Here is a 23,898-nt window from a genome sequence, read left to right on the forward strand (position 1 = left end):
GATGAATTGCTTCATCTCCCGAATCCTCTCCATATTTATAGAATATGCATAGTGATAGCAATTATCTCACAGGGTTATTAGGAAGATTAAGACATATTGCATATAAAGGGTTTAGCACCGTGTCTGGTACACAATAAAGGCCATTTATTGTTGAAACCCACCTCAAGTAATTAAGGAGCCTTTATCCTCATTCAGTATAGTGTCATTTAGCTGAGTGATTCTCTGTTTCCAGAAATCTATTCCCAAATATGCGAATGATTTTTTTTCCCATCCCTCCAAACCTTGGCTCTAAATAGATCACTGAAGAGAGTATCAAAAGGTAAGATGCATTTTTCTTTTTAAGATTTTATTCATGAGAGACATAGATAGAGAGGCAGAGACACAGACAGAGGGAGAAGCTGGCTCCCTTCAGGGAGCCAGATGCGGGACTTGATCCCAGGACCCCAGGATCATGACCTGAGCCAAAGGCAGATGCTCAACCACTGAGCCACCCAGGGGCCCCTAAGATTTATTTTTCAAAGTGGAAATATTTTGGTCAGAGTAAGCCCTCTAAACAATAGGAGGTCAATGATATATTTGCTGGATTAATGAAATGAAAAAAAAAAAAAGAAGGCACAGCTGTTGTTCACCCAAAAATAGGAAAAACAATATTTCAGACGCTCTATTCTTCATAATGTGCTACCAACCCATTATATTTAATTTACAAATTAGATTATTAGTCCAATTAGTTATCTGTGATATGCTCTGTGTTATGCCATCTTATAAAGTGCATAATCCATAAATATGTATAAAGTAAAATAAAGGAGTTGGATTCAAGTTCATTCTCTAAGGAACATCCTCATCTCAGGTTTATTTAATGATGTCGTATGGCATAAAATCAGGTCTACAAGATGTTAGTATTTAATGCCATTTCTAACTTTTGGCCCTCACTCTTATACTGTGCCCTTCACTGAGTAAAAGTTCTTGATATCTCGTTGCCTTGGAAAAGGAAGGACAGCAGAGAAGGTGACTCCAGAGAGAAGTTAACACAAAGCCAAGTGAAGTGTCAAGAAGACAACTAAGAAGTACAGATACCTCCTGTTTCTGGATTAGTAACCCACTCCTGAAAATCACATGTGCTATGGGGGAAGGAAAGCCAAACAAAACAAAACATAAAATACCTGGGAAATATTTTTAAAAAAGAAAGAAAAACTAATAAGTATTCCCATTGTTTTATATAGCAAAAATGTGTTTATGAGCTCGGACGTGATATGCCTCAATCCAACACTCTCAACATATTTCTAAATATGACAAAAATACGGACAAAAGGCTTCTAGAGAGTTAATAAACTATCATGTTAAGATATAAAATAATTACAATACAGGTCTGTGGTTATCAAATAATTAGTAATTTTTAAAACTTACATTTTATGCAGTAACATTTCAGTTCTATTGCAACCAGATTCTTATTTGCTTTACCTATTTCCCCACAATTTTCATGGCTACTTCCCTGTGTTTGGGAGGTCACATTGTAAAATCCTTGGCAAAAACTTGGCAACCATATGAAAGACATTCAGAACAAATGCCCCATGGCAGAGAATGGCTCACCTTGATTTGACACTGTAATGCCTCTCTTAGCACCAGACATGTCCAACCTACATGTCTCCTTTGTCGGCACTCACTGTTCTTTATACTTTTCAAAATATTTATCATGACTTTGACATTCTACTAATTGTTTTTTGAACATAACTCAAGGCTTTTCCTAAACATCATTTTGTTTGAAGTGTTATATTAAACTTTGGGGACAAAAGTATAAATTTTCAGATGCAAACATAGGCTGAAATATTGGACCTGAATTCTGTTAGCACAAGAAGTTCAGATCTTAAAAACTAAAGGAAATCATGCCACCAGGATATATTAATTCAAGAGATACTCTATAGTGTGTACGTGCACTGTATGCCTAGAATTATAAGGAAACATTATCTATATTGAAAATATATAAATTAATGTGGACTTTTTTTTTTTTGCCTCCCGGCATCAACTGACCTTTTTTTAGTAATAGCAATTATATTTCATTTTGGGGAACCACTCCTCATTCATTAATAGTCTGTATGATTTGGGTGGGACTGACTATACCTTCCGGCACATGGCCAGGCCAATCACAACACATTATTTCTATGCTCACAATTCATATTCATGGGTAGAAGATAAATAAATGATCCAAACCGATACAATGATACTCAATTCCAGATTTTTTGCTTTTGCTTTTTTTTTTATAATAAATTTATTTTTTATTGGTGTTCAATTTGCCAACATAAGAACAAACAGAACAGATTTGTTTTTTGTTGTTGTTTTGTTCAGAGTGAGAATATCAGAATTCCAAAAAACCTCTTTTCTTATTGTTCTGCTAAGCTGGGAGGAGCCTGATATACTTCAGGGTGAGAGCCTGTCTAGGAATGGAGTCAACACAGAGAAACACAAAACACAGATGAGGAATCACGTAAGTCCCGCTATTCCTAAAGTCAGTTACCTCTAGAGTTTCAGGCTATGTGATGTTTTTGCACGAGCCACACTGACTTAGAGTATTAGGCAAGTTACATTAAACACTATGACTTAACATTGATTTTTCACTCACACGTTCTTCTCCATGAAGTGACTCGAGGATCCAGGCTGATTCAACATGTGGCCTGCACAAATGGCCCTCAAAAGGGAAGAGGCAGTGCAAAGTGATGCATTCTTCTCAAATACTTTGGCCTACGTGTCACACATACCATGTTTGCTTATGCTTTGCTGACTCAAACTAGTCATATGGCTTCTGTGCCAAGACAATAGACATACGAAATATTGTGAGCAGTATTTTTTTTAACCACAAAATCTTTTGGGGGTATTTTTAACTAAGTGTCCTCATACAGAAATATTTTTCAAGTAAATTATAAATAAATGACCTACTGGAAAGAGGATTGAGAAGGAAAGATATCAGGGTGAAACCTGGGGAAGAAGGTGAAACTGAGTCTCTTTGGAGAGAAGGTGCCCTGTGTAAACTCCTGGATAAATAAATGCCTGATATGATTCCAATGGTGCACACTAGCACATTCATCTTGTCACTTTCCAGAAGTGATATTATTTGCTCAAACAATATAGCATTATGTACCTCACCCCGACACCCAGTAATCACCCTCCTTTCATTCTGCATCCTGGTATCAATCACACTTCATAGTTGAGAAATGACAATGGCAGCTTGGGCTCAGCTGTGAGGTATGGGGCTTAGAGCTTTCATTCATCTTTATCAACTCCTTTATCAACTTTGTTGCTACTCTTGGCAGCACCGCCAGCCTCCCACCATCAACTACGGTATTATGCTGTTCAACCTTTTCAGCTCCATTTATTCAACAAATATTAGCAACATTTTCTTTCCATTCTGACCGATAGCACTCAAACGCAGGCCCTCATCATCTAGCTCCTTATTCAAATCAATACCCTTCTTCTTGGTTCCCTTGATAGGAGGCTCACTCCTCTTGGACTCGTCTGTACAACCTTACCTGTCCAATTTTACACAAACAGCTGCAACATATTCTTTCATATTACTCACTGATTTCCAGCGAGTCTCTAATTTTCTCCCCAAATCTATATAAATTCATTTTATTAATATATCCCCATTCTTTCTGCTCAAGTTTATGGCACATTCTAATGTTTATCTGTTACTCTGAACAAGACTTTCTTCAAACAATCTCACATGGAATATTATGGCAGGGCTGCCTATAAGGCCTGCTAGTTCTTCCGAAGAAAGCTGGTTTGGGAGAAAAAAATCCGCAAGCATGAGTCCAGTAAAATATTCCCAGCAATAGACTTGGACTCCAAGGTAGCTCACCGGCAGCCTAAATATTCAGAAATATGGGAAATTAATTAATTGGATTTAAAATGGTGTATACTATATATAAATGTACTGCGGTAGAAGTCTCCAGGATAGAAGTTATTCAAAAAAAAAAAAAAAAAAAAAAAAAAACACCCACACACACAGAAACTCTCAAGATGACATCTTGAATATAATTAGATCACTGAATTGAACTTTTTAAAAGGGTGAACTTTATGATAAGGTAATTGTATCTCAATAAAGCTGTTGTTAAAATAATTACATCTTGATTGGATTATAGCCCAAATATTACTATAACTTACACATATGCCCAGAATTGACCTTGCAGGCACACACTTTATCTAATTACTCTCTACTCTGAGCACTCTACTCACTTAAAAGATGTTTTTTGCATGTAAGGTTTCTGATGTAGGGAAGTAGCAATGAGTATGAGTGCATAAGCTATAGTAATATTTCTCAAACTTTAATGTTTCTCAAATTTTTTCCAGTTTTATTGAGATATAATTGGCATGCAGCACTGTATAAATTTAAGGTGTACAGTATAATGATTTGACTTATAAATAACTGTGAAATGATTAACATCCATCATCTCATATATACAAATATATATATATACACACACATACACATAGCACATATTTGGTCCTCTAACTTTTTCAAATTGTGAAAGTTTGTTCACTTGCAAAGTCTAGGGTCCTATGTACAGAGATCATAAGTTCATAAGTCGATAGAAGGGTACTGAAATGTGCACTTTATTCATCAGTCTAGGAGACTCTGTAGGTATCTCATGTTCCATAATTTAAAATGATAGTGATAATAACCCTGGTCTACACAGGAAGCAGTCCGAGGAAGAGAAGCTGACCATGGCTGGGGGAGTTGCCAAAGTGCTAGTAATCTATTGTTCAGAGAAAAATTCAAGATTTTATGAACTGAGATATAACCAGAGATAGAATAAAGACACATTTCATTCAGACTGACTAAATGTGGCAGATGCAATGGTTAGGGGAAGGCTGTAGCTCATTAACTACAAGTTATGTTACTACTACTTTAACTCTCAAGCTGACCTGAGGGGTTCAAATGATCAGGCTTCCTATAAGATTTAAGACAGCAAGACCGATTTAGGGTTCACACATTCACAGGTATGATGAGATAGATGATACACTATCCAGTTTGGACTGAGCCATCCTAGCAATTGGCATAGGTGGTGGCAGGTTGAAGATGTAAGAGCTTATACTTAGAAAAGGCCAGAAATAAAAGGAGTGGCTGACACCCATACTCATTGCTACTTCTCTACCTCAGGAGCCTTCTGTGCAAAAAACATCTTTTAACGGAGTAGAGTGCTCAGAGTAGAGAGTAATTAGATAGGGTGTGTGCCTGCAAGGTTGATTCTGGATGCTCGCAAGCTGCTGACCAGCATAATGTGTGATTTTAAAGGCAGATTTGAGAGCAGATGGATTCTAAGGGGACATAATGTGATGCTTAGAAACTCACTATGAAAGAAAATGATTTTTTTTTTCTGGAAAGAAGAAATGACACCTGAGGAGTAGTCTCAGGAATTCAAAAACTGAAAATGGGTTCAGTCAAAGCAAAGAAATAGTAACTTTGTTATACTCAACTGTCTCTTTGAGGCCATTCCTTATGTCATTTCTTTAATCAAAATTATCTTAAAAATCACTATTCAATATATAATATAAGATCTCATGTCTTCTAGCTTCTTATCAGGGCTTTATTTAAGAATCACCTATGCTATATCATTTAGCCCAAACTTGTTTCCTTTCCTTTACTAATCTGTCATGAATTCATTTAGCAAACATTTATTGGGCACTTTTATTGAACTAAAGTGGCAAGGAAAATTTTCTTATTCTCTAAGGGCTTAGAGTCCAATATAACTTACTCTTTTACCTGAAATAAATAAGAAATAGTTCTGTCAATGACTGGACCATATCTCCCAGTTGTGTCCATTTTAACATCCATAATAACTAGACTCAGTGTTGTCTTTGAATACATTTTTGCTGAATATAAAACACATTTATTAATCACTGGCTTTCTTATGAAAGTATTCCTGGCACCATGAGTTGGGTTATGCCTCAGGATGACCAGGGCTTTTAATCTACGACACCAGAGATGCCAATTTATACACTTAGTGTAGATCTTTTCCCAGAAATGAAACATCAGTTCCATATTTTTAATGGTAGGTAGATACTGGACGGGCTTTTATACATTCAGTCTGAAGAAATAGCTAGTGTTCACCATGTCTACACAAAAATGAGATTCAATTTAAGTGGGGAAAGGTTAAAATTAGAGGAAAACTAGGAGTAAATTAATTGTTTGAAATGAATAGCCTAGGGATCCCTGGGTGGCGCAGCGGTTTAGCACCTGCCTTTGGCCCAGGGCGCAATCCTGGAGACCCGGGATCCAATCCCACGTCCAGCTCCCGGTGTATGGAGCCTGCTTCTCCCTCTGCCTATGTCTCTGCCTCTCTCTGTGTGACTGTCATAAATAAATAAAAAAAACTAAAAAAAAAATTTAAAAAAAGAAATGAATAGCCTAAACAAGACATCTGGGAGGTGGAATCTTTGACTTTTCAATCAACTTAAGGAAAACAAGGTACTAAATTGACTGCCTTTACTGATTACAAACACCAGCAGAAAGTTAGGAATTAGAGTCACGTTTACATAAACTCATCATTCTAGTATTCTTACTATCAACCAATTTCATCAGGTCTTATGGGCATCTATACAATGTCAGTTATGGAGCAAATGGTGGAGTTTAAGACATGGTGATGGGCACTGTGTTTTATAAAAATCAGTGTTCTCTCACAAACTTATCATTATATTTCAGCCTGAGCCTTCCCAGCAAAGGAAGAGAAGATTTAACTTCCTATAAGCACTGTGCTTACCAACTAAGACACGACTGACATGTCTTTGATAGGACATCTGGGGGCAGCAGTATAGGCTTTATTTGTCAAGATCATCAAGCCCATCAGATTAAGAAGATCCAGAGTCTCAAGTTAAGAGAATAATTTATTCAAATGTCTGCTTAACAATGATACTGGGGTTTTACATCAAAATAATACATGAAATGAGACAAATACAAGAAAAAAAAATAAGTTTCTTCAGGTCTTTTACAATCATTATCCAGACTTGGTAGATTTTCTTGATGAATCAGATAAGCAAGGTGGATTGTAACTGAGTTGAAAGTGCACGTTGCCAGGAGTGCAGAAAAAAACATATTTTGTCTGGACACTCACCTGGTTCTAATTTACTAGGGGCTGGATAGCTACTGTTGACCGGTTAGTGGAGCAAAACAGCTAGAGTTCAGACCTACCAATAACACTGTATCATAGTCATCTGACAACCACATTGCCTTGTTTTTTTCTTTTTTGTTGTTGTTGTTGTTTTGTTGTGTTGCTACTCTAGCATCTTAAGTATATTTACACCATCTCAACAAGAAGGGGGAGGCAGAGCAGGGAATGAAATGAGCTCCTTGGGTCAGTTCAGTTGCTTTAGGAAGCAAATTCCATGATAGAATTAGAAGAACAAGATACTTTATAGAGAAAGGATGTAAACAAATAATAAATAAATAAGGGTGAGGGACCAAGAGTAGGTGGTGACTGACTTTAGACTGGTGCAGGTCTGATACCTATGCACGCAGAGAGGGAAGGAAGGAGACTTCAGGAGGAAGAGCTTCATGATGCTTTGAAGCCCTGAGAAACTCTCAGCCAGCTCGATGAGAAGCCCAGAGAAGACACCCTGCATCGAGTGTAAATGGCCAGAGTCTAGTATTGAGTTCAACCTTCATGTGAACAACTCAGCATGTTCCAGTAACAAAATAGCAGGAGGTTATCAGCTGTCACACTCATCACAGGACCTTTCCTCCTACTGTGGCATCTGAGCCACAGAACTCTGGTGCTGCCATAGTCCACCCACTTCATTCTGCACAGATCATTTTTTTCCCATTGTTTCAAAGTATTTGCTCCATTTTTCCTTTGACTCATTCTTCATAAAAGGAAATTCGAAATAGAGAGGTTAATGGGAGGAGTTACATCCTCTCTTGTTGCATTTGGTCTGGAAACTACAACTGATGATCATTCCACTCCTCTGCTGTCCATTCTAAATTCCTCTCGCCTTCATTTATCACCACCACAGGTCTTGGCAGCTTACCAAGTAGTACCTAAACCTTCATTCCTGAGTCTCTGGTGATCGTATACATCTCAAGCTAGGAAAATTCCATGTTACAATTCATAGTAACAAGAGTTCAACAGCGTACCAAGAGAAACTCAATAAAGCACTTGAGTTTCACGTATATTCTTCTCTGCACCAAAGTGTAAAAGCAACCCTATCTCTTCCTGCTGATCAGGATCAATTGTCCCAGCCAAGCCAGTGGTGTATCTCATCCATTGGTCCCTCTTCCCAGGGAGTTCAAAGTTCTTGGGCAGCAGCCAATAGCTTATAGTTCAATGGGATCTCCTCTGTCACCTGGAAGGAAGATTTTTCTTTTGGGGGACCAGGATCTCTAACCTTATATATCCCAGAGTTTCAAGGACGAAATGTATAAAGTCCTTAGTGTTTCAAGAATCAGATCATAAAAAAGGGTTACAAAGAAAGAGGAGAGAGATCTAAGGACAAAGTAAACTACTGCAATCTGCTGGACCACACACCTCCGTCATATAAGTCTATTTCTGTTATACGACAGGGATCGCGGACACGTACCTGAAATAGTTACATACTAAGACAGAACATTGACAAAAACCACCAACAGATAGCCTTCTCTCAAGCCATTTAAAATACAAATTACAAAATGAATAGGGCAACATATTTTTCAAAGTCTCTAATTTCAAGGACTTCCTGTGACATTCATGACCATCTCTCCATCATCAATGATCTAAATAAACAATATACATGAGAACAAGACATATTCTTTGCTCCTTCATTATGCATCTGCCCACATCCTCATTTTTCTAGATGAAATTCGACACTATCCCAATATCTATACCAGCATTCCTTGTTTAAACTTGACAAAGGACTTCAGGCGCCTGTATACTCTTCATCCCCCAACACTCACCTCTCCCTCGCTTCTGGATTTGGAGCCCCTTTTGATAGTTCCTTCCTCATGCTGGGTATTAAATGCAGACTTTTTTTCTGTCACTTAATAGCAATAAAATAATTTAACACCTCAAGTTTAAGGTATTTTCCCATTCATAAATCTATGTATGCAAAATATTTTTAGTGCCTCCTCTATGACTAGCAATAGAAAAAGCAGTAAAAAGCAAATCCGAACGTGAAGCGAGTGGGTTTGAGCTCTACTCCAACAAGTCAAATCTGCATGAGGGTGAGGCAGTTACCCAGTCTTTCTGATTTATTTTATTTGTAAAATGGAGATAAAAAACAGGATCAAAAAGATGAAAAATCAATTAATATTTTCTATAAAATGAAATAAAAGATGTGAAAATCCAGTGTAAACTCTGAAATAGATTACATATGAAATGATGCAATTATTAATCATATTATAACTATTTATAATCCAAAAAATATATTATCATTAATCAAATCTTCATTTGGTCATAACAAAATAATGGGAAGACATTTGAAGTGAGGTGCACTTTTTTTAACCCTATAAAATGCACAAAGGATTGCCTACTCAGCATATTCTAAGATTAACCAACTTCATCACTCTCTTTATTATGTGATCTTGGCCAATTATTTAGAATTTAGCCATGGCTTTTTTTTTTTTCTTTAATCAATCATCAGAATTAGTAACTCTGGTCTTCTCAGTTCTGAGGCTAATTGTGAAACCACATAAAATAACAGAATCAAAGCATTTTATGCTCTGTAACGTGACAAGCAAATTACAGACTTTGTCTTTATTCATCTTACTGTTTCATGCAGTGCTTTGAGAGATCGATCTCAGTTTGGTCCTCTACCTCACCAAGCCTGAAGACAGTATCCAAAGTCATATATATTTGAAGTTTGGTATCAGAAGGTTTAAATCAAATACCTCCGGTTTCAAGGCGTGTGTGTGTGTGTCCATGCACGCAGGCGTGCCTATGTGCTAATATCAACTATGGGGTTCCAGGTCAGAGTTGGCAGAAGGAGGAAGGTGTGTGAGGTCTGGAAAACAGCGGGAGGTAGAGCCAGGACTCTGAACGGTGTTGCAGTCAGACATGGCGAAGGTCAAAACAATCAGGACAGACGAAGAGATGCCCCCCACATCCAGGCCTGCCCATGTTCTCCTCTGATCCATATCCAGCTACTGCCTGACTCCAGCTCTCTTGGCCAATAGCAATACTAGGCCCAGCATCAGAGACCTGGCTGAACTCCACAATGTGGTAACTTCATTGTTACAGAGACAACCACTTCCTCTGAGGCAGCACTTTCCATAATTTCCTCTGTGGTCCGCATTAGCTCTGACCTGCCCACTTCCACCAGGGTATCAGGCAGGCTGGTTAGCAACTGCTACTCTGCCTCAGATCTCCACTTTTCAGACCTCCACTTCGCCTTCTCCTCCTACAGTCTCAATAACCCCCCAGTTCCCATGAAACTTGTACTGCCTCTATTTGCTGACTGGTACAAAGATGACATAATTTTCATGCCTGCTACAAAACCATCACAAATTTGATATCTGTGCAGACCTTGTACCCCCCAAAAATATAAAAATGCTGTGTCATTAGCTTTAAGACCACTAAGAACGTTCTCCCCCCTTTTCGTATACAGGTTTTATTACTGATCACATTTAGCAGCCAAAGTTAAGTATTTAATGCCTCCAAGTGCGCTGAGAAATTTAGAGACTCCCGGGGAACAAAGAATCCTAGAAACTACTTTCTCTACGTCTTTACAAGGTGGATAAGGAAACTGCCTCCCAGAGATGTCAGAGAATTTGCCTACGTTCCCTCAGAGTCAGTGACCTGCCATTCTGCTAAAAAGCAGATTTCTTGAGCTGTGCCCTTACCCGAGCATAAGGAATGCAAACCATCTTACTCAATGGATCCGTTTAACTCAGAGTCTGTGTCTATGTTTCAAGACCTTCCTTTCCTATCCATGATCCTATTCCTTACTCTTTGTTCCACTTCTTTTTTGTCTCCCACTCCAGGAACCTCTGTGCCAGGCAATGTGAATTCCATTACTCTTATCTCACCTAAGCACACACTAAGATTCTTCTCCCCTCCTCATTTTGGCCTTAAATAACAACACAAACAATCTCCCAGTCATATCAGACATTTAGTGCACCTCTTGCGACCTGCTCTATTAGTAATATCCATTCTGTTATCTTTGCTTACTGGTTGTTATTTCAAAGATAATGAAATAGGGAAGAGTTGGTACAGATTGGATTTTTCATGAATAAAACTATCAAATGAATGGTGCACAGAAATCCATTCAGGCAGAGGAAATACACTCCATTATAACAGATGTCAGTGCATGTTGATGAGTACCCATCTGAATATAATCATTGGAAATGAAAATTTCAGAGGCCCGAAATACCTGCAGGCAGTCTTGTCTTAGGTCAACACTGGAAAGTTTTAGAAACGATGCACGGCTCCCTCAAAATTCATTGGTACTACAGTGGCCTTCTCCAAAATTAAATCCTATCTTGCCTGAAAAAGAAGATGATGTTTCTTTAACCACTTCACCGACTTTTACTTTTCCCTTTGCCTAGGATATTCTCAGAATCACTTTTATTTATTATAACTAGATGCTGGCAAATTCAGTCATTTATTTTAACAGGTTTGTTACCTACACATCTAGTTTTTCAGTATTTATTCTGACATTTCCTGACTTCCTCTAGTATGCAGACTCGGTAGGAAGTGTTAGGGGGAATGGAAGGCAAGTCATTAGATTCTAAATATTGTGAGAATAGGAACTTGGTACCTCTTATTCACCAGTTATATACTCTATGCCTACCACTTACCTGATACAGAGGAAGTACTCAATAAATAAATAACTTATTTTTTTATTAATTTGATGAATGAAGGAAGGAGAAATCTCTGGTTGCACACAGTTTGCAGTCTGGTGGAGGTAATTAATGAGCTTGGAACAGTGATAAATGCGGAGTTGATGGAGCTGACAGGAGGAAAAATCTGATATTCAAATTCAAGGGTCCTGCTACACAAAGTGGGTTAAGTGCCTTTTTTGACAACCGAGGGAAGAAACTCCCCTACGGTGAAACAGCGAAGGAAAAAGTCACGTCTGATTTCAGCCTAGAAGGGCCAGTAGGCAGGAAGGATGTTCAAACACAAAAGAACCCCAGACAGGTTGTACGATATTTGCCATTACTCACGGGGACTTCAAAAAGCCAGTAAAAGGAGCCGAGATCCCTGAGAAGTCAATAGTTTTGCTAACAACTTAGAGCAACTTTACAGAATAATAAAGAGGCCTTGTACTCTGACAAACAAGCCTTGTTGGAATATATTTAAAGTTCTTCTGAATAGAGAGAATAAAAAATGAAAACTGGCAGAAAGCCAGCTAATCAAACAAACAGCCCTTCATTTCATTGCTTATATTCTAATTGGCTTTGTTCATGAAAATGGGAGCAAATAGCAAAGGCACTGGTAAAGCGTCTAAAAATGTCTGTCCTGGCAGAAGAGACAGAGCAAATCGGCAAGTTCACACTAGTGGGCTGCCGTAGCATTTTGTATATTTACAATAAGGTCTAAACTACAGAATCTGCTGGTAAATCATAAACATTTTAAATTCAGTTAGGAAATCAAAAATATCTAGAGTAGTAGGAAAAATATGAAGCTTAAATCTAAAATTAAACCCACGAGTATAAACAATTCAACCAAGAGCCAGGTGTTGGATACAAAATCAACTAAAATTTTAGCGACTTCAGTGTTATTTTAGCTAGCAGGAATCATTTCGGAAGGCTGGGAGGCACAGCTTGCCATACCCAAGAGATTGAGCTTACGTCCCAAACTTAGAATAGAGCCTTTCCTGGTTCTGCTGTTGGTATTTTAAGAAACATGACAGCCCCATCTGCCATCCATATGAGAAGTCACTCTTTCCAAGATGTCACTGAATTTATGCCTGTAACCCCAAACTAACAGGAAAAGGAAATATCATTCTCCCTCAACTCCTTCCAAGAAAGGTTTAATGTGCAATAGTCTAGCACTCTTTCCAAGAAGATAACCAAAGATCTTTTTCCTACAAATATATATATCAAAGTATGTCAATATCCAAAGAGTATAAGAGGTAAAAAAAAAAAAAAAAAAAAAAAAAAAAGGTAGCAATACACACAATGATTATTTTTACCATAAAACTTCTTTGCCAAATGTTCACTAATCATTCCACACGCATTATCTCATTTGAATCTAATCCTTACAATGATTCTAGGCTTAGTTAGAGCTGTAATTATTTAGTAGATGGAAAAAGAAAAAGACCTTAGAAGTTAAGATTACTGGTTCAATCGATCCACAAAGATAGCAAAATTATAAAACTGGGACTCCATCCCATTTTTCTGATGCCAAATTTCATGCTTTTAACTATTCTGACATAGTGTCTCTATCGTCACGTTACTCCCTTGAGATTATACTCTTTTGACGGCTCCCATCATCTGTATCAAGGTTCCTCATTCTGTTGTAAGTTGGTTGTGGGTGGGATTCTCGGTGTTTATGAACATAGATGAGGGGGAGGAAACATCACATCTTTATTTTTACCAACTTCTAATGCATATCCCTCATGTATAAATGTAGGCAAATCCTTATAGTGGTATCAGTAGCACTTATCATGTTATCAGTTAATAGAAACCACAGATGTTTTCTTACCACTTTCCAGTTGCAAACCAGCTCAAAATGTTGTTTACTGTGGTTACCATTTTTTGTAATCATGTTGGTGTTTAGGCCTGCCACTAAATCTTGTCATTTGGTATACTAACAGAGAAGCAATATAGATCACAATTAAAAAAAAAAAAATTGGCTCAATCCAAATGCCTTCCTTTGAAATTCCAATAGTATTATTTAATATCATTTAAAAATATCATTCTGAGAGGGGATGTGTAGGCTTTACTAGATTACCAAAGAGGTACATGGCACATAAAAATTTAAGAAAACCTGCTCCATAGGATACAATCCAAACTCCTTTATATGGCATCTAAAATTTTTCATGCAGTTTATTGGACAAGGAGCGTTTTCTAGCCCAACCTGAGCCCATCAGAATCTTTCTGAATGATTTTTTTTTTTTTGAGCTGCAATTAAGGATTGAGTCAGCTTCTCTCTGGGACCAGAATTTTAAAGTTGTTAGGCTACAGAGTCTTTTGTGCCTGTTTCCCACATCCTGCCCAAAGGAGCCTCTATGTGTTAGAGGAAAATAAAGCTAAATAAATATATCCATAAATAAAAATAAATCAGTAAGATTTAGTCACCTCTATTTCCTTACTATCTTCCCCCAGGCTCATTTTAAAACCCGTCTAAGTGGTTATCCTAGGTTATCTATTCCTATCCAAGTCCCTCTTGTTTGTCATTAAGGAGCACACCCAGGTTAATTTTTCTAAAGAATGACTATGTCGATGTCACATCACTCCTCAAAAAAGTGCCATGACTCCCCATTGTCTACAAACCAAAGTTCAGACTCCTTCAATGGCTTTCCATGTCATGGATGCACCTGGCCTCTCCAATTAATCTTCAATCCCTTCCTCTCCATCATCCTGTATCACAGCCAAAATGGTTCAATCACTGGTTCCTGCATGTGGCCCTGGATTTTCCTTCCTCCTCACTTTTCATCAACCTCCTCCCTGCAGCCAGGATACCTCTGTAATGCTCATATATCTAAATCATACTTATTTGTCCAGGTCTAGCACAAATGAAACCAATCTCATCCAAGTCTAATTCCTGATTCACCCCGGGAGAAATAAAATCTATTCTCTGAGCTTTATGGATAATTCACCCATGCTTTTCACTGGCCGTTTACCCTATTCTATATAATTACATAACTATTTGTTTCTCCCATAATAGTAATAGTAGCAATAGCAATTGAGCATTTATGCCAAGGACTACTAGACACTCTATTTGAACTGTCTTATTTAGCTTTCACGATCACCCTGAGAGTTAGAACCTGCTACTGTACCATTTTATAGGTGAAGAAACTGAGGTACTAACAATTAGACTATCTTGCAAAAGGATGGATGCACTAGCCTTCAAACTTCCGTCTGACCCTATAACTCACCCTTAGCCATGCTTCCCTACTCCGCCTTCTCTACCTGACTGTAAGCCTACTGAAAAGATTTCCACACGTGGCACAAATTACTAGCTCACCCAATGCCCAACACCTTGATTTGAGTATAACCTGTGCTCAACAAAGATTTGGGTAAGTCATACTTAGATATTTCCTATGCATCAAAGCGTTTGAGACAAAATAAACGTCAGAAAAAACAGTCTCTCCTTTAAAAAAAATTATTTCAAGCAGAGTCATCAGCTGTGAACTTGTTTATATTTATTAAGCTAAGGGAAGTATGTAACATGATGGCTCCACTTAATGGCCCGATGAATATTAGTAATAGGGTTTTTTTGTTGTTGTTGTTGTTTCTTGCTGTTATTTTTGTTCTTGTTACCACGGTGAGGTAGGAAGAAATGTTTGGGACTCCCATTGTACAACAGGGAACAGTGAGTCTTGAACGGGTTGAACAATATGATGAAGATTATGGTCTAGCTCGTTTCAAAGCCAGGACTTAAACCGATGACTTTTCATTTCCAGCCTTTGGCTCAAACCAATAGAGCCCACAGCTATCACCTAATCTCAAGAATCACATCTGCTTCTTTAACAAAGAGTAGAAATGAAATCCATTCATTACTGGCCTGTGACATATTTAGTAGCATTCAGAAATTCAATTTCTAGGATCATCTTTATTCATTTATTTAAAACAGAAGTTGTAATGGAAAAAAAAATTGAAGACGATTTATGTGCTTAACACCAAAAAATTCAAGATGTTATGCAACTTCAATTTTTAAATAGCATTTTCTTCTACCTCAGAATTGCAAGTTTAGGAAAAATAACCAGCCTTTGTTTTGAAGTCTCTGGTTTTTGTCATTTCATGGCAAATCTTAAAATGCTTAAAGATAACATCTTTGATTCATTCTGGCTGGAAAGATAAAGCCAGTCTAATAACAAATGCTGGTATTCCAACTTCAAAAGATATATATTGCTAAGTCATTCCTTACTTATGATCTATCATCCTTTCCGAAGAATAAAAACTGTTGCACAGGCTATATGGACAGAAGGGGAAAAATTAAATTTAACAGCTTTCTGCAACAGACATGCCTTTCTCTAGAGACAACTCCAATTATCTTACCCGTAATAAGAACTTAATTGTTAGTGGCCTTCCCTCTGCCAGCTTTCTTCAAGTTCAGTCCCCAAACAAGCAGATTGCCTTCAAAGTAAATAGAGATTCATTGCATAGATAAGGAAATGTGAGCGCTCACGCTGGAAGCAATGACCCAAGTGCTTCATGTTCCAGTCCATCTCTGACTTTCATTTTGACTCCAAACAGATGACAAATTACCCTTGATTTGAACTCAACAGCTGTCTGCTCTCCCCACCCCGGCGCCCCTCCCCTCCCTTCACCTTCCCTAATATGATCCTCCTTCAAGACGCCCCGCCTCTAATGATAGGATGATCCACCCAGTCACTGTGTCCCTTTCACAGTCCCTACAAAGATCTCTATTGAACTGTACTGGCCTTCTCCTAATATCTGCTCAGATGCAGAAGAATTAGGTCCCTTTCATGCTGTTTGTTCTACTACTTTCCCTCCAGATTTTGGAAGTTCGCCTTGCCACTTTAATGTTTTGTCAAAAATAAAAAAAAGCCAACCGCCCGTCATTGTGCCAGCCTGGAGAGATTCTATACCTTTAAACTCAAAGGGAACATCTTGCAACAGGAACACCATATTCATTAGTGACAGTACAGCCTTAGCCTGTACAGCGCTTGGCAACCTGTCACACCTCAACTAGCACTCCCCTCTCCTGAGATGGCCAGACCTTCACTTCTGACCGGCATCCTCCCGGCCTCTCAAGCATAACTGAAAAAGGGAGCTCAGAACTAGAGTGCCCATAGCACCATGTCCTACAGTCTTATTGCTCATGTCAAAAACAACTGGCACCACTTTTATTATTGGGGGCCAGCTTTATGCCTCCCCAAGGACTAGAGCAACACTGTTGAAAATGGCTCCTGACCCAAAGATGCAGATGCAGTGAAACGCCGGGACACCTGCACCCCGATGTTTCTAGCAGCAATGTCCACAATAGCCAGACTGTGGAGGGAGCCTCGGTGTCCACCGACAGATGATGGATCAAGAAGCTGTGGTCTATGTATACAATGGAATATTCCTCAGCCATTAGAAATGACAGATACCCACCATTTGCTTCGACACGGATGGACCTGGAGGGTATGATGCTGAGTGAAGTAAGTCAATCAGAGAAGGTCAAACATTGTATGTTCTCATTCATTTGGGGAATATAAATAATAGTGAAAGGGAATAGAAGGGAAGGGAGAAGAAATGGGTAGGAAATATCAGAAAGGGAGACAGAACATGAGAGACTCCTAACTCTGGGAAACGAACTAGGGGTGGTGGAAGGGGAGGAGGGCGGGGGGTGGGGGTGACTGGGTGACGGGCACTGAGGAGGGCAGTTGACGGGATGAGCACTGGCTGTTATTCTGTATGTTGGCAAATTGAACACCAATAAAAAATAAATTTATTATTAAAAATAATAATAAATAAAAATTAAAAAATGAAGTATAAATGCCTTTAAAAAATGAAAAAAAAATGAAGAAAAATGGCTCCTGACCACTTTTGATCATTCTCTTCAGCTCTTCCATGTAAATCCTCTTCTAATAGAAAAACAAAGGACAGAGATAGAAAATGTCATATAAACCCAGCCTTGGGTTGGACTTCAGGTGGCAGAGGAATTCTAGAGTGACTGTGGATGATGCCATATGGACTAGAACAGTCCTTTTAGATGAAGACAGCACTGTCCAAAGTGAAGGCCAAGTCCTCCCATAAGGTATGGAAGAAATAGAACTTCTTTTCCTACTTTTTATCTTGAAGTTTCAAAACTTTTCCTTACCTATGTTTTCATATGTACACAGAATACTAATAAAGTGATACATTTGTATGATTTGTTTTTAAAAATCAGTGTGTAAAATATTGGAGGAAGTTCAGAAATAGTTCAGCATCTGATTATTTTTGAGTCATCAAATACAACAATGGTAATTATTTGAATATTTTATATTTGGTAATATACCTATATTGGAGTATTATCAAAACTATTTGGGGGAAAAAACTATTTGGAAACTACTGGATTAACTAACTACTGGATTATCACGTTACCCAAAAAAAAGAAACTTACTTAGAGGTACAGTAACGTCCCAGCTACTCACTCTTGTTGAGCTACTCCCCCTTACCCTATGGACTCAGAGCTAAAGCCATTTTTCTGCTTTTATATATAGTCCAGTTTGCAAGAATAAAGGGCAGGGTGGTTGGCATTTCTGCCCATAAGAACACTCTTGGAACATGATCTTCAGATCTTTAAATTCCTCCCAGCCAGAACCTCAGAGCCTCCCTAAACCTCCCTGTTCATCCAGACACTAACTGCTCACCAAGGCCTGCTGATTCCTATCCCTGACCTCTGCCTCCGGCTGCCCCCTCCACTCCATCTGTCCTCCCGCTCTGCCACAACGCACACTGAGATGGTGGTTCTCCTAGGATCCCACAGCACTGGGTCTGGACCTCAACACCAACTCTTCCACGTGGAGGGAGTGTGTATTCCGCCCTCTAAATGCAGGTTCACTTCCCGACACTCCCCTTACACTCACACTCCTGATGTTCTGAACTTGCCACACTGTCCCACGCGCATCTAATGTTTCTGGGATCTCGGTAGTTCTCTACACTTGTAATTGCCTCTGATACTCATCGCTCCCGACTCCCAGCCTTCATCTGTGAATGTAATTCCTGTTCTTTCTTCAAATTTTAACTGTATTCTGTTCTCACAGAAGACATGTTTTACCATTCACACTTGACTCAGTCCTGTGTTCGATCTCTATCACTTTATTAAATTTATTCTTACCAAATTACAATCATATGATCCATTTATGTGTCAGCCTCCTCCCCTAGAGTCAGAGCTCTTTGAAGTCAAAGACTTTCTCTTATTATTCTTGTGTTCCCAGGACTTAAACACATTATAGGGGCTCAAAAATACATATTAAACCAAATGTGTACTTTTAATTCTCCAGAATGTTATATGCAATAGCCAATTCAGCTATTTACCTAGGACACCCCCAACCATATGCTCAGACAGTGCATCCCTTGGGTATGGAGCTGGTCCATACCTTATAAGCCTACAAGTAAATAGGAAAAAAAAACTCTCTTATTATATCAAATATTTTCTAAAGAACATGGAATCTGGTCATTCAAAGTGCCCTTGTTCTGCAATGTTTTGATGGATTTGGGTTTGCAAGTTTTGCTCAGGAGCTGAGAAGGACTGAAGTTCTATGGAAAAGAGAATGGAAAAGTTAGAGCTGGAAAGGATATGCTGAGGAGGAGCAGGTGGGGAGGAGGAGTGAGAGATACAAGCAACCTAGCAAGATGATAGACAACTGAGTGCCCATTGCTTATGCCCATCTCTTCAGTTAATATTACTAATTCATAAAATGTGTGTATTTTTTGAGGAACCTGGAGAAAAAGATAATGGACAAGCATATGCACATGTAAGGGTGAAAGGTGAAAGGAGCAGGACAGCAAAAGTCCATAGAAATGAGTAGTAACCCTGAGAAATTTGGATTTCACAGGCATGGAATCAGCAGGGATTAAAATGGACCATTATTTAGATCTCTGAGAAGCAAATAAACCCTAGTTAACATCTGGAGTGACACAAAAATAAATAATAAACTATAAATATAAAATATATGTGTTAGAATATGTTATCTGAGTACATGGTTAAGGATGCCCTGTTCAGTGTTATATATATGTTATAAATATATATTATATATATTTATATAGTTTTATAATTATAAAATACATATAACTATATAGATATATTTATAATTACATATAATATATAGTTCTATGTATTATATCTATGTAGTTATATGTATATACATATACATATATGTATACATACATAGAACTATATATTATTATAATTATAAATATTATATCTATAAATACACAGTAATAGCACTCTGCATTGGAAAAGACACATCAGGAATCCACTGACAGGGTCTCTAAGCAGTACAATGCAAAAAAGTAAAACCTTCAGTAAAACTAATAGACGTCACCAGATTCTAGAGAAGACAGATTAGTCAACAAAACCTTTTTTGAAAAAGATGGATTGAAATTGGGCTCCAAGTGATCTGGAGAAATGAGCTAACTAGACATAATTTAGGAAAGGAACAGTCATAAATGCAGGAGCAGTTAGTTGAAAAACAAAAAAAAAAAGAACCAATCAATCTGACTAGGGCTGAGGGTGTATTCGAGACAAATAATACATTTTTCATACAGAAATGCAGCATCTCACCTCTTTGAACTGGTATCAAATAGCTTAGCATTCTGACCAAGTGTTTTCATTTATCTATCAATCATCTCATTACCAATTTTTATGCTCTAAAAACCAGACCATCCTATTAAGAACTTTCAGGAATAAGAGCACCCTGAGCATCTATGTCTAATAATTTCAAATTTCCCCCATGGCCCTTTCCTAACCATAGTATTTGAATTATTTTGACAAAAACAATTATTTCTCCTATTATATTTTGAAGACTGACCTTAGCACTTCATACAACATTAAAGTCTTTCTGAGTCAAGTCGGTATCGCCGAGGCTCAATTTCTCACATTACCATCTAGAACATGAGGTAACTTAATGATGCTTCGTAAAATCCATTAAAATCATGAGTAATTGTGCCAGCAACTTTATATGTATTAGTACGATGGATGCTCATTGCTTTTACCAAAAAGACTGAGTTGCGATTTCTTCTTTCTCGTGTAAGTAGCAGTTGGGAAACCCTACAAAAGCCCTGCCTCAGTTCAAATCCTTGTTCGACTCCCTATTGAGATTTCTGACCTTAGGCAAGTTACTTCATTAGTCTCTGTAATTCTTTCTTCATCCGTAGAATACTGATGTTAATAATAAAGTCTGTCTTATTGTATGTATTAAATGAACTAATGTTAACATGTCTATTAATTACAATTAGGCTCAGCTACGAGAAGCAAAGACCCAGAGAAAGGAGTCCACAGATAAGCAATTTGTACGGTGGCTTCATTGTGCCAGAGATGCAGACTCGTCCTCTCTTGTTACTGGATAATACTTAGCTTCAATTCTCCTGGCCGTTTCATTATCCTAGAGGGAGAGCTATTAACCTACACACATCACATTTCAAGCAGCAGGAGGAAAGTGAAAGGAGAGAGTATTGTTTACCTGAAAAGGACAATTCTTGGACACTTTATCTGACAGCCTTACTATTAACTGACCAGGAAAAAATTGTCACTTGTGACCTACATGGGAAGGAGATCAGAGAAGGAGAAGAGAAGAGTTATTGCAACTGTGGGGGCAAAGGGCAGGCTGCCCCAAGAGGGGCCATATCGGCATGAAGATTTTTCTGAGTTAAAAAGCAATCAAAACCCAGTACATTCAGGAAAAATTCTTTATCTCCCTTTCAATTGCCTAAGAAGAATTTAGATACAGGACCTGCTCCAGTAACAGAGCAATCGCTATAGATAAAGGTGTAATATGGACTAGGCATGGTAGACAGGGAGGGGCCCAGGCCTGCTTGGTCACAGTCCTCTGTGTCCATCCTTTCTGAGTGGCCGAGCAAACATTTGTTTACCTAACATTTACTCTTTTTCATCTTCCTGTGAATTGAATTTCTTTAGTTTGAAGTCCCAAATGCCTCTACCCCCTTATCCTTAGTTCAAAATTAAATATATACTTCATTTTCGCCCGTCTTTGGACTCTCATGTTTGTGTGGATTCTCTGTGCATAGGAAATTAAATTTGGCTCGCTCTTGTTCATCGGTCAATCTTTTTCTTTTTTGGTTAGTTGCTTGTTTGATTAAAGCTATACTCAGCAGATCTTCTTATCTACAGCCTCATTGTTATAAAATACAAATTCTACTTAGAATCCCAATTAGTTCCATGGGAATTACATAAAGATTTCTTATGCCATTGGGATCATAAATCTATTTCCTGGGTTCAACTAAGGCCTCATTTTCATTATGTAGACTGTCAATACTATTTAGCATTAATACAAGACTAAAATATATATTTTGCCTCAGAAGGACCCACTATAAACATTACTTTGGAAAATCATGAAAAATAGTTATTTGGGAAAACTAGATTTATTGGTTGTGCTAAACTAAGAACTTTCCAGTTTATCCAACTTCAAAATACAGTATTTATTCATAAGTTTAAACTAGAATATCATGAGTTTTTAGTGTGATAAATAGCCAAAAGAAATTAAGCATGCTTATAAATGATCAGCCTGCCAAATGTCATCTGTTAACATCCTTTCTGAACAAATATAAAAGTCCATGCTTCCAATTTGTTTTTCTGCTCAATAAACTCATTACTTAGGATGTGATTAATGTACCATTATTTTAATACCACTGACGCATGTACTTAGTCACATAGATCACATACTTAGAGTAAAAACTTGCCAGAAGTGAATTACTAGAAAAGTTGAGGTCTCAATGCAGTGACCTCACTCATGATTCAATCAATAAAATTTTCAGGAACTGAGGCACCTGGTCCAGTTGAGAATAGAGCTCCTCTGAAAATTACATGGTTAACTTTGCTATTTCTTTTTTTTTCTTCTTGAATAAAACTATTTTGCAGCACTATATTGGGCAAGAATTTGGGTTCATGTTCAAAATGGCTGGAAGTATCCAAAAATATTTTTATAACCATATGTTCCAAAAAAATACTTATCAGAAAACTACAATGAAGATTGCTAATGTTTCAAGGACTTACTATAGTATGTTAGTGTCTGATGGAAATAATCTTTAAAAATTGGGGGTAGGATGCTAAGAACTATAAATAGAACCTAAAATGAGTGATAGATCATGGATATTTTTACAAGGCAGCTTTAGGAAAGCTAAAGGAAGGCAAGGCAAACTGTACTCAAGCCAGAATTTATAATCCTGAGTTGGTTACTAAGGAAAAAAAATGATATCCATATAAAAGGGGAGTAAAGAGGACTGATAAAACCTACTTTTATGATGTGTTCTTCTGTATTCTTATATACTTTGTCATGAAGTACCCAATCCTGCAAATTGAAAAGGATTTTGAAAAAACATACTTTAGGCCATGTGGCTACTTCTCTCTAGCTATTATGGTCAAAAATAAGGGGAGGGGGGAGGAATTGCCTATTTTTTGCCACTTAGAAAATAATCTGAAAGTATAGTGATACCTAGGAGACAGAAATCAACCGATTCCTTTATAGAAGAATACAATGAGTAACGGCATGTGGGATGAAAGGTTTCATCTACTCAATAAAGGTTCTGTGTTTAAGATATCTAAGAAAAGACGGCGTGTGGGAAGGACAAGTTCTGCTGCCTGTGGTCATACCTAGTGGTATACTGAAGCTGCTAGCACGAGACAGCAAAAGCCAAGTGCTAAATTTCCACAAATTCTACCAACTAGTTATTAAACGCAGTTATTATTAAAAATTACATTATATGAACTTAAAATAGAAAAATTATATTAAATACAAAGGTAATGGGATCCCTGGGTGGCGCAGCGGTTTGGCGCCTGCCTTTGGCCCAGGGCGCGATCCTGGAGACCCGGGATCGAATCCCACATCGGGCTCCCGGTGCATGGAGCCTGCTTCTCCCTCTGCCTGTGTCTCTGCCTCTCTCTCTCTCTCTCTCTCTGTGACTATCATAAATAAAAATTTAAAAAATAAATAAATAAATACAAAGGTAATAAATATTAAAAAGTGATCACTTTCTAATTATTTTTTACAGTTTTTCACTATTAACTATGGTCTTGGGGTTGTTTATATGTATGTTATCTGTATAATGGAAATACTATGCAATATATATGGTGATATATAATTATTACATAATTGCATCTCC

The sequence above is a fragment of the Vulpes vulpes genome, unplaced genomic scaffold (genome assembly GCF_048418805.1).
Source record: "Vulpes vulpes isolate BD-2025 unplaced genomic scaffold, VulVul3 u000000701, whole genome shotgun sequence".
Taxonomy (NCBI): domain Eukaryota; kingdom Metazoa; phylum Chordata; class Mammalia; order Carnivora; family Canidae; genus Vulpes; species Vulpes vulpes.